This window comes from Castor canadensis, chromosome 16 (assembly GCF_047511655.1).
Source record: "Castor canadensis chromosome 16, mCasCan1.hap1v2, whole genome shotgun sequence".
NCBI classification, from domain to species: domain Eukaryota; kingdom Metazoa; phylum Chordata; class Mammalia; order Rodentia; family Castoridae; genus Castor; species Castor canadensis.
In genome coordinates this window covers 75,003,811-75,014,161 of record NC_133401.1, presented here as the reverse complement: position 1 = coordinate 75,014,161, position 10,351 = coordinate 75,003,811, and positions in this window count along the sequence as shown.

The following is a 10,351-nucleotide window of genomic DNA, read 5'->3' as shown; positions in this document are numbered from 1 at the left end:
TCTAGAGATGCCATGACTCTTAAAGAGATAAAGTATGTGAAATACTTAGCCATGCACCTAGCACATAGGAAGTATTAACCAACCTCATTGGCTATTCACTGTTAATATGTGAACTACTTTGCAGAAAACTTTACCTGATGTCTCAGTGTTTGGAAAGGGTGCATCAGAAATGAGAACTCCCAGAGCCCAGTGGGGAGGGGAGTCACTGACTAAGGGGTGGAGGAGGATGGCTTTGGATACAGAAATCCATTTTAATTGCAATGTGAAACTAGCATCTTGACCTCCCAAAGTAGTGGCATGATCTTCTGTCATCAGAGTCTCCATTAGTCAAAGTGAGACTTGAAAGGAAGGTAGTTTCTTTGAAATTACCCACTAGTACACCAGAGGAATCTTTTTTTCCTCCTCTGGAATTTTCTGCTAAGGTTATGGAGTTTATGGTTCCCATAATGCACATGTACAGTATTTATTTCATTTAATTCACTATTAACACTTCCAGTTTCATTTACTGCAACACAGCTGGATAAAAAGAATTGAAACCAACCATCTCTGGTAGAATTGGAATGTAGCTATTAGCAGTTTTATTTGTAAACCCACCCTGCTCTCACCTATCTTGTGTCATGCAATAAATCCCATTCAATATAGTTATTAAACACAACTTTATGCTAGGCACAACTGCTATTCTTTCCCCAGAAATCTCAGTTCTTATCCTGGGTGTGCTCCAACCCAGTGTTGCCCATGGGTAAAAAAGACTTTTCTGAAAACAAATCAAGTAAACAATAATTTTTCAATATCCCCTTATCTGTAAGCCAAAATTTAAATGCTAATTTTTTAACCTGAATAAGTGAAATAGTTGGCAACTTTTCCTAGTGTTGGGTTTTATGGTACTAGAACTCTATTACCATCAAAGTAGTTTTGAAGGCTGATGTCTATATAAGAAGGACCCAAATGAGTTAGCCCAAACAAAAGGGAGTGACCTATTTTGGGGCCTTTTGGGAACAGGAAATGGAAAAACATCCATCTAAGGGGCATATACACCTACCATGGTTCTCTCTTGAAATACTTCATCGTGTTCTCTCTGTGCAACTGGATGAAAGTTCCCATGTCTCCAGGCAGATTAACTTCTCTGCTAATCCCTTAGTGTGCAAATGACTGAAAAAGGCCACTCCAATCCTATCCCAAGGAGACCTTTCAGTTCAGGGACCTAACATTGTCTGATCCCAGGTATAAGACCTCTTAGCTTAAATTTTTGAGTGGAAGAATTGGATTCACCATCACCTATTCTCTGGCCTAGCTCCCCTGACTCAGGGGTCCACCCCTCTTCTACCCAGCTGTAGTGGGGAAGGGCTATAGCCCAAAACTGAAGGCCTAGACCCATTTTTCATAAATGTGAACTGTTAGATCAAATGTCTCACCTCCTCTCTCAACAGAAAAAGCAGGCCAAAACTTGTAATGAAACTCTTCAAATGAAGAGGCTACTCTGCCTTTTCAAAATTAAAACTAAAGTAACATGGCATTTCTTCAGAAAGCTTACATTTCAAAGTTGTTTAAAATCCTGCCTTTTCCCATTTTGATTCATCCTAAAATGCTTTGAACAAGTATGTCTTATTGGTTTCTTCAGTCTGTTCATTTCTGTCAGAGTACACACATACTGAAATCACATCAATAGTCATACAGGGAAAAATATTTCCTCCTACATGACTGGTAGTTCTTATTTGAATCTAGCTTGATTTTATGCATGCTAAAATTTTGGACAAGCTAATGAATCAAAAGCTTATGTAACTGCTTAACCACTCACACAGAATAAGATTTGCCAATACGCAAAATATCCCATTGTTTAGAACTAATTCTGCAAATTGTTCCAGAAATAATATTTTCAGGACTCACTCACTCTCACTCTCTCTCTCCTTGAGATGGGGCCAAAACCATCTTGTACATCTTTCAATGTATAGCTAACTGCCTAGGGCTATATGAAGTTCATTGCTCATTAGGATAAGGCCTTTCACTTCTATTACTTTCACCTTCCCTGGCAGGAAGGAGAAACTGAGAGTGAGGGGCTAGGGGTAGAGTGGGGTGGGACACAAGATCATTTTGAAATGTATGAGAGTTGGATACTCCCAAAATTCCAACAAGATTACACACACAAAGAAATCTCATCTGGTAAATATTACATTCTGTTTTCGTCTTCCCTTTAGCTTTTATATAATTTGACAGTTTGTGGTATTGTGCCACATTTCAGAGCTAAGGTTTACAAACATCTGGTTCATGGGAAGCAGTCCATTCCCCACAGCCCCCAGTGTCTCTGGGATAAAATGTTTGCAACATACCAACCAAGGTAGAAAACGAGAGTTTTCCTAGAGAACAATGGGAGTGAGTAAGGCATTATACTTCACTGGACTCCTCAGGAGGGATCTGACCCCGGCACAATTAACCCACTTGCTGCCACCAGATGAATTTTGGAGAGTTAGGGATCTGTGGACCCCTAACTAAGTGGCCAGTGGGTTGGATCCCTTAAGTCTCTGGAGAAATGAAAACATTCCCAGTAAAGCATCGTAACAATGAAGTAATATCAACTCTTCAGTCATTTCAATGGAATAGTTCAAGTTCCCAGCCCACTGCAGATTCTATCTAAGAAGGAAATCTTTCCCTTTCTTACAGTTTTCATAAAAGATTGGGTAACAAGACTATTCATATTGATTAAAGCATGTGGGATGATTCTTAGCACTTAATAGGAGCTACCAATGTTTGCTTTCATCCTAATTGTTATTGCCCATTAATACACTGTATACAGAGGAAATTTATTTTTAAGTGATCAGGGTTTGTTGTTAAATTATAATGAGTGGTTTGCCAAATTTCTCTGTCTCTCTTATTATCTTTTCTTCCCTTCTTGTTTAAATGCTGGATAGGATATGGGTGTATTATGCAAAAGAAGAAATACTACTGATATTTTAACTCACAGACTGTTAATTTGGACTTCTTCCTAACAACTCCTAAACTTCTAAAGAAACAAACTTGTTTTCTATATCACATCAGACTTTCTCAAAGGGCTGCCATATTTCCCTGGAGAAGATGAATAACCAAGTCTTCAGAATTCTTGAAGTTAACAATCCAGCATGAGGGGTGGGGAGAGGCCTGTAAGTTCTTAGGAAGGTCTAATTAATCCCTGCCATGATGTGTGAACTCTTATGTGTGTATGGAAATATATTTTCCTAAGGGGAGGGACAATGACTTCTATCAGATCTTCAAAGTTAGTCATAAAACACAAAAACTTAATAGCTATTATGTTAAAGAGAGTAAAGATAGCCAGAGTAGGGAAGACATCTACATGAAATTGGGAGGGAAGCAGCCTCTCTTTTCTAGGCATGTCCTTTTGTAAACTCTGTAGGGATTTCTATCCTTCTCTATCCATTCATATCCAAATGTGATCTTTCTCTACTTCTCTATAAAAACTCATCCTGGATTCCTAACTCCCTTTGAAAAGGCACACAGCAGAAAACATTGATAAAACATTCCTATTTGGATGCTAAAGTCTTCAACTAATGGGAAAAACCAGGAAACTAGATTCCCATCCACTGATGAGAACCAACTTGCATGGTTTCTGTGTACAACTAACCTGTCCTAGAGTCACTAGCATACTGCTAGGCACACGGCTGGTATAGAGTAAGATCAGAAGACAGGATTTGTGGTAAGGCAGAACAGGGATCAAATTCTCACTCTACTATGTGATGAAAGAGGAACTTTGGGCATGCTACATGCAGGACAAAGCCTGAGAGGCCCCATTTATTTTTTTATTGTTTTATTATTCATATGTGAATACAAGGCTTGGGTCATTTCTCCCCCCTGCCCCCACCCCCTCCCTTACTACCCACTCCACCCCCTCCCTCTCCCCCACCCCCTCAATACCCAGCATAAACTATTTTGCCCTTACCTCTAATTTTGCTGAAGAGAGAGTATAAGCAATAATAGGAAGGAACAAGTGTTCCTGGTTGAGATAAGGATAGCTATACAGGGAGTTGACTCACATTAGAGGCCCCATTTATAAAATGGACATGACTGTAGTGCTTTTCTTAGGATTAAGTAGAAAGCCATGTAAAATCAGGGCATGGTATGGTGTCTGGTACACAGTAGGAACTGAAGACACTTTAATTACAACCAAATCTCTCACTGAATCCTTGTACCAACTCTATGTGGCAACTAGTAGGTTTTCCCATTTTGAAGATGTGGGGACTGATGTTGGGAGGCAAAAATTGCAAGACCACAGCCACTTCACATGCAGTGACATAGCTGGTCCCTCTTCATAACAAAGGAAGTCACTCCAATTCAGCATACATATTGGTGATTTAAGGGAGGTTAATTTGGATGGCACATAGGAAAAATCATTAGGTATTGATACAAATACACATAGAAAAAGAACTACTACCAATCTCAGTGTTGACAGGTTTAGGATGAAGCTAGGTATAAAAATACTAAGTTGATTTAAAAATAATACCAAGTCAATAACAGTACAAATGAGACACTGAAACAGCTAAAATTATCGATGTGTTTTACAGAAGCAGAAGAAAATGGAACTATTTCCTCATGGACGTAGAGCAGGGAAAATGTCCAAAGGAAAAAGATACATGGGTGAGACATAAGGGGTGTGTGTGTATGTGTGTGTGTGTGTGTGTGTGTGTGTATTTCATTCTACAATTTTATATAACTTGCCAACACATTCCCACTATAGCTGTATCTCAAGCAATTATTTCCTTCCAGAGAATGGTGGTCCCCAGTAGGCATACTGGAGACACAGGTAGAGATCATATGAAAAAGAAAAGGAATGATTTACTCCCCCTGACCATTTATTTGAGATAGTATCCCACAATGTAGTTCAGACTAGCCTTGAACTCCCAATCTGCCTGCTTCAGTGCTGGAATTGCAGGTTTGTGACACCAGGTCTAGCTGACATATTCCATTTTAATCATAACATTCTCCTTAGTAAATCCTTCAGACTCCCATTAAAGTATCACCAGACTCCAGTTTCAATGCTATAAGATATTACCCGTGGATGAAGGTGTTTCTATCTCACTGTTGTCTTCTTACAAAACATCTTTGCCTACCTTCTCTCATTGTTTGGACATGCAATCTGAAGCTCTGTGCTAAAGAAATAAAAAGAAGTACTGCTGCCAAGTTTCCCATCTCACTTGCCTTCCTTTCTCATTAATTTCAAAGGGAACTATTTATACTTTCAAGAGAGGGATGCAGAGAAGATCCTGACAGTGAAGCCCAAGTAAACCAATGACAAGCAACACCATAAAGAGATCTCACAAAGTAGACAGAGGCAAGTACAGAGACCAGACTGCAATGGGTTAAAACCTTATCTCTGCATTTCCAGGCTGTGTCACCTTGATCAACTCATTTAACTTTTCTGAGCTTAAATTTCTTTGTTTAAAAAAATAAGGGTGCTACCAAATATCTCAAAGTTGTCATGAAGACTAAATAAGTACCAGGTAGGTAAAGACAGGAGGAAATAGTAATGCACAACAAGATTTGAGCTCTTTACCTTTCTCCCTTTTGTTATCTCAGTGTCTTATACTTGAAGAGTTGCTATCCTGCCTCTATTTCCTGGTAATAAAAAGGAAGATTCTCCTATAATTCGAAATGTTTTCTTCCTGAATCAGACACTCTGGCTAAGACTCATTTTCCCAACTCTTGTCTTTTGAAAGGTTCCTATCTGAAACTTGTCAACACAGGCCTATACAACTTTAGCCAAGATCTGCCTTCGTGCAAGAGCAAAGTCTCTGTCACGTCTAGAGATGAACTTTTCCACCAAAGGGTGGTGCATCTCCCACAGAACCCATCCAACCTTAGAAAAGCCAGGCCAACACACTCAGAGGAAGCACTTTCATTTTCCTTTTGTCAGAATGAAATTTATCATTTCTTTCAACAATTCCTTTCCTTTTCTCGCTGAACATAAATCTATATTTTAGCTTTTCTGTGTCACCAGAAGTTTTCCATGCATCTAGCAAAGAATTTTTGACATTTGAACATAATTTGATGATCTCTCATTCCCATTATGAGATGTGCTAATATTTAGAGTATGGTACAGGGTTTATAAAAATAAGCTACTCTTCCACCTTAGATGAAGGCAGAGCTGGTATTCTAAGATAGGAGATAACATGTAACATGAGAAAGGGTAGACTATTTCTCTCCATCTCCACTGACACCATTGTAATCCAAGCTACTTTTGCCCTTTGCTTTAATCATTAAAATAGCCACTTAAGCAGTGTGGGTCATATCTATCGTCTGGAAGCTCTCTAACCCATTTTCTAAGGTGTAGTCAGAGTACCTCTTTCAAACACAAATCAAACATCAGGCCCCACTTATTTAAAATCCTTCAGTGAATTCTCATTACCAAGGGGATAGACTAAAATCTTTAACAGGGCTTAAAATATCATTATAGTGCTTCTCTATTCTTCCCTAGCCTATTCCACTTTGGTGGGTGTTTTTACCTATGTATGATGCTCCTCTCCCATGTTGCCTTGCTCATGTTTATAGTTGACACGGAACACAGAGATGAGGCTCAAATTCAGCTCAAGTCTTTTCTGATTAAGTCCTCACAATTCTTTCCTCTATTCATTTTCTGGGTAGTATACAGTGTTCATCTTAGTTCATAATTATTGTATACAATCATTAATGTAGTTATTTAATTAATCTATCCCATTACATAATAAACTAAAACCTTGACAAATTTGCCCATATTGTATCACCAGGACATATGCAGGAAAATAGAAGTAAGACTAACAATAGCTGCTGTCAGACAGTTCTAGACACTTTAGAAGCTAAAGAACACATTTCACCACACATGAAGAGGGTGTTATTATTCGTCTTTTACTAATAGAGTAACGAACACAGAGAGAGGTTAAGTAAGCTACTCCCAAATTGCACAGCTATTGAGATATTTGGGGTTTGAATTTAGGTAATTTGGTTTCAGAGTCTGTGCTCTTGTAGTAACAGGTGCTCTAGTCATAGTAAGTACCCAATAAATATTTGCTAACTCAGTGATGAATAATGAACAGGCTGTTTGCTAGAATGACTCACTGGGAGGCTTAAGACCCTAGAATTTGTTCAGGATTGGAGAGAAAGTCACTGAAATGGCAATTCCAATGGTGCATACATTCAGGAGCTTCTGGCAAACCTACGTGGTAGTGAATATCAAAAAAAACAACCCATATGAGCTGTGCTTGTTATATTGGAAGCTGCCTGTCTTCCTTGCTGTTTGGAAATGCTAGCAGGCAATACCCCTGTTCCTGACTAAGCAAGAGCAGGTTTAAATATAGATGAGGACTCTAAAAATGCTGCTGGTGAGGCTGTAACAGGTGAGGGTGTATTTTTTTTTTTTTGTAGGTAAGCACATTACAAAACCTTTGAAAGTTGAGCCTGAGTCATGACTACCCTTGAGTGTTTATCCCCAGGAGCTTTTAATGTGATGCTGGGGACCACTGTCATTTACTGAAGGATTTGTCTATTTGCTATGAATGTCAAGAGACTGAGCGCTTGTCTATTTACCATGAATGTCAAGAGACTGACATTCATAAAGATGAACAAATATCTTTTACCTACAGAGATGTGCCTTCAAGCAGGTCATTTGGGGCTGATGGCAAGTGAACAGCACAGAAAACTCCAGGGGGATTCTTTTGTCCTGGGAGAACAAGGAAAATGGCCAAATAGGGATTATGCTGACCTCGTAAAAGGATTTAACATTTGGAGAGCTACTTGCTCAACGCTTAGTCAACACAATGGACAGAGAACATTTACACAGACTAGAGCAGAGCACAGGTTGTCAGGAGGGATAAACAAGTAGAGATGGGGGCCCTGTCTTTAGAGAGCTGATTCTTCAGTTTGGAAGGTCAAATACTTCTTGACCAATGCTTCCAAAGCAACTAACATATGAAGGCAAATGAAGAATTTGCAAGCTGAGAGGGGCAGTGTAGAAAAGAGAATGGTCAAATCTTATTGGGACCAGTTTTGACATTTTCTGGCTACTGTGTGAACTATTAAAGACAAGGTAGAAACACAGACATGATTGCTCTGTCCTTCAAGGAGTTTAAGTGCTAAGTGCTAAGACAGAGGCAACCCAGGTGCCAGACATCCAGAAGACAGGGACTAACTAGAGTGAGACCATCCCAGAGCTGAATCAGAGTGGGTAAAGGGAGGGGTGGTGGTGAGAGGGATGCAAAACAGATAAGATGTATTTCAGGTTCTTCAGTAGTAATGCTATGATATTCTGGTCCCAAATACCCCTTATAATTTTCACTGCCTCAGTGGCCTTCCAAGTTATGAAATATATATTGAGTATTTGCTGTATGTAGGCACTATATTTTACGCTTGGCTTCTATGCTTTAAAAATACCATTCCTGATCCTTATTTACATGAAAACATTTAATAGTTGAGCCAATAGGGAAATTTGAAGTGCTTTACTGTTTGTTGAAGCCTGAAGTATGGCCTAAAGTAAGCGCTCAATATTTGATGAGTAAATTAAAAGAACAAATGAATGAGTGTATAGGTCTGTAAAGAGAGATGAGAATGTAGAGACAGATGGGAATAGAATCATTAAGGACCTGGAAGAGATAGCCAGGAATAGCATTTTAAAGGAAAGAAGGGTCATGGAATGGCAAATATGAATCAAAAAGAGCAAATATAATAGTGCAGAGGAAAAAAATGAATCGGTTAGGTGTCATATTCTCCTAGCTTCTGTCAATGATAGCTATAATATCAGTACCACTGCTGTCCCCAATGTGGTTTACTGAACACCTACTATGTGCCAGCTTCATCTTATGTCTTCTTATACTATATGTCAGGTGGTGGTTTTCCACTGAATGGTTAAAAAAACAGCACAAAAAAGGTTTGTAACTTGGCATAGCAAAAATTGGAGATCAGATTAAAACCTAGGTCCCTGGATCTAACGAGGCCTGTTCTCTGCAGTGTACCTACTTCAGTGAGCTACTCATGGTAAGCATCAGCCATATAAAGTACACATAAGCCCTTTTAAAGTTTTCAACATAGGTGTGGCCCTAGGGCCCAAAACTATCTACCCCTCCTCACATGAAAATCTTGACTTGCTATGACATTTGCATGCCCATTATTCTGGGAAATTAATGTATTGGTCTTCATTATAACATTCTAAGTTGTAAAAATTCAATCATTCATTTACTCCTAATTACCAATAATTTACTGGGTCAAATTTTTCTAAGAGTTAAAATACTTGCCAGACCAAGTGTTTTCCTTCAAGGATCATATTTTAGAAGAAGATCAACAGAGAAACAGATAAGTAATGAGCAAAAAATTGACTTGTGATAAGTCTATCAAAGAATGAGAGCAAGTCATGGGATAGCCCTTGACAGTGCACATGGAAGAGCTACTAAAAATGACCAGGGAAGACACCTTTCCTTGGGTAGTGGTCTGAGTAGTAAGATGAGCCAGGGTAAGCATCTGCAGGTACCATGTTTTTTGAGAGGAGAGCAGGTGCCCAGGCTTTGAGATAGAAATAAGAACAATGACTTTAATAGACAAAAAGTTACCAGAGTTACTTAATCCTAATGGGTGAGGAGAGTGGGAAGAAGAGTTGAGGGCTGTGGACAGGTAGTTATGGGACAAACCAAATATGATCTTGTAGACCATGGTAAGAATTACACTTGAATACATAGGAATCCATTAGAGAGTTGTATTCAAGGAAGAGAACCTTTCAATTTGTTTAGTGAATATAGATTCTGGAGGGCAAGGTAGAAGCAAAGAGACCTGTGAAGTGGCCATTGACACTGGCCAGGTATTATTAGGTAGTGAGAGCATGGGCTAAAATGGGAGAAGTAGACATAGTGAGAAGTGATAAAATCTTGGAATGTTTTTTAGTATACAGTTAATAGGAGTTGCAAATGGAGTCATTGGGTGGTTAGGAAAAGAACAGAGTCAAGGTGACTCCTAGGTTATTGACCCAGGAAAGTGCATGGGCTAAGTGGCATAGCTTGGGTCTGGAGGGAATTGATAACTATTTAACTTATGATCCATATGAAATTATATGCATAACATACAAAAGTAGAGATGTCATATACATAGAAGGACTCAAGAATGTGGAGCTCAGAGGGAAAGTAGGGCCTGGAGATGATAAAGACACCATCATCATGCTGAGCCTTGGTTTCAGAAAAGATCACCAAGGGCATATGTGAATGGAAAGGAAGGAACTGAAGACTGAACCTTGGAATACACCATCATATGGAGGCCCAGGTGAGAAAGAAGGACTGAAGTAGATAAAAGAAAGACTAGGGGTACATGGGATGGGAAAACCTGGGGAAGAAAGCATTTCAAGAAGGCAAGGTAGTAG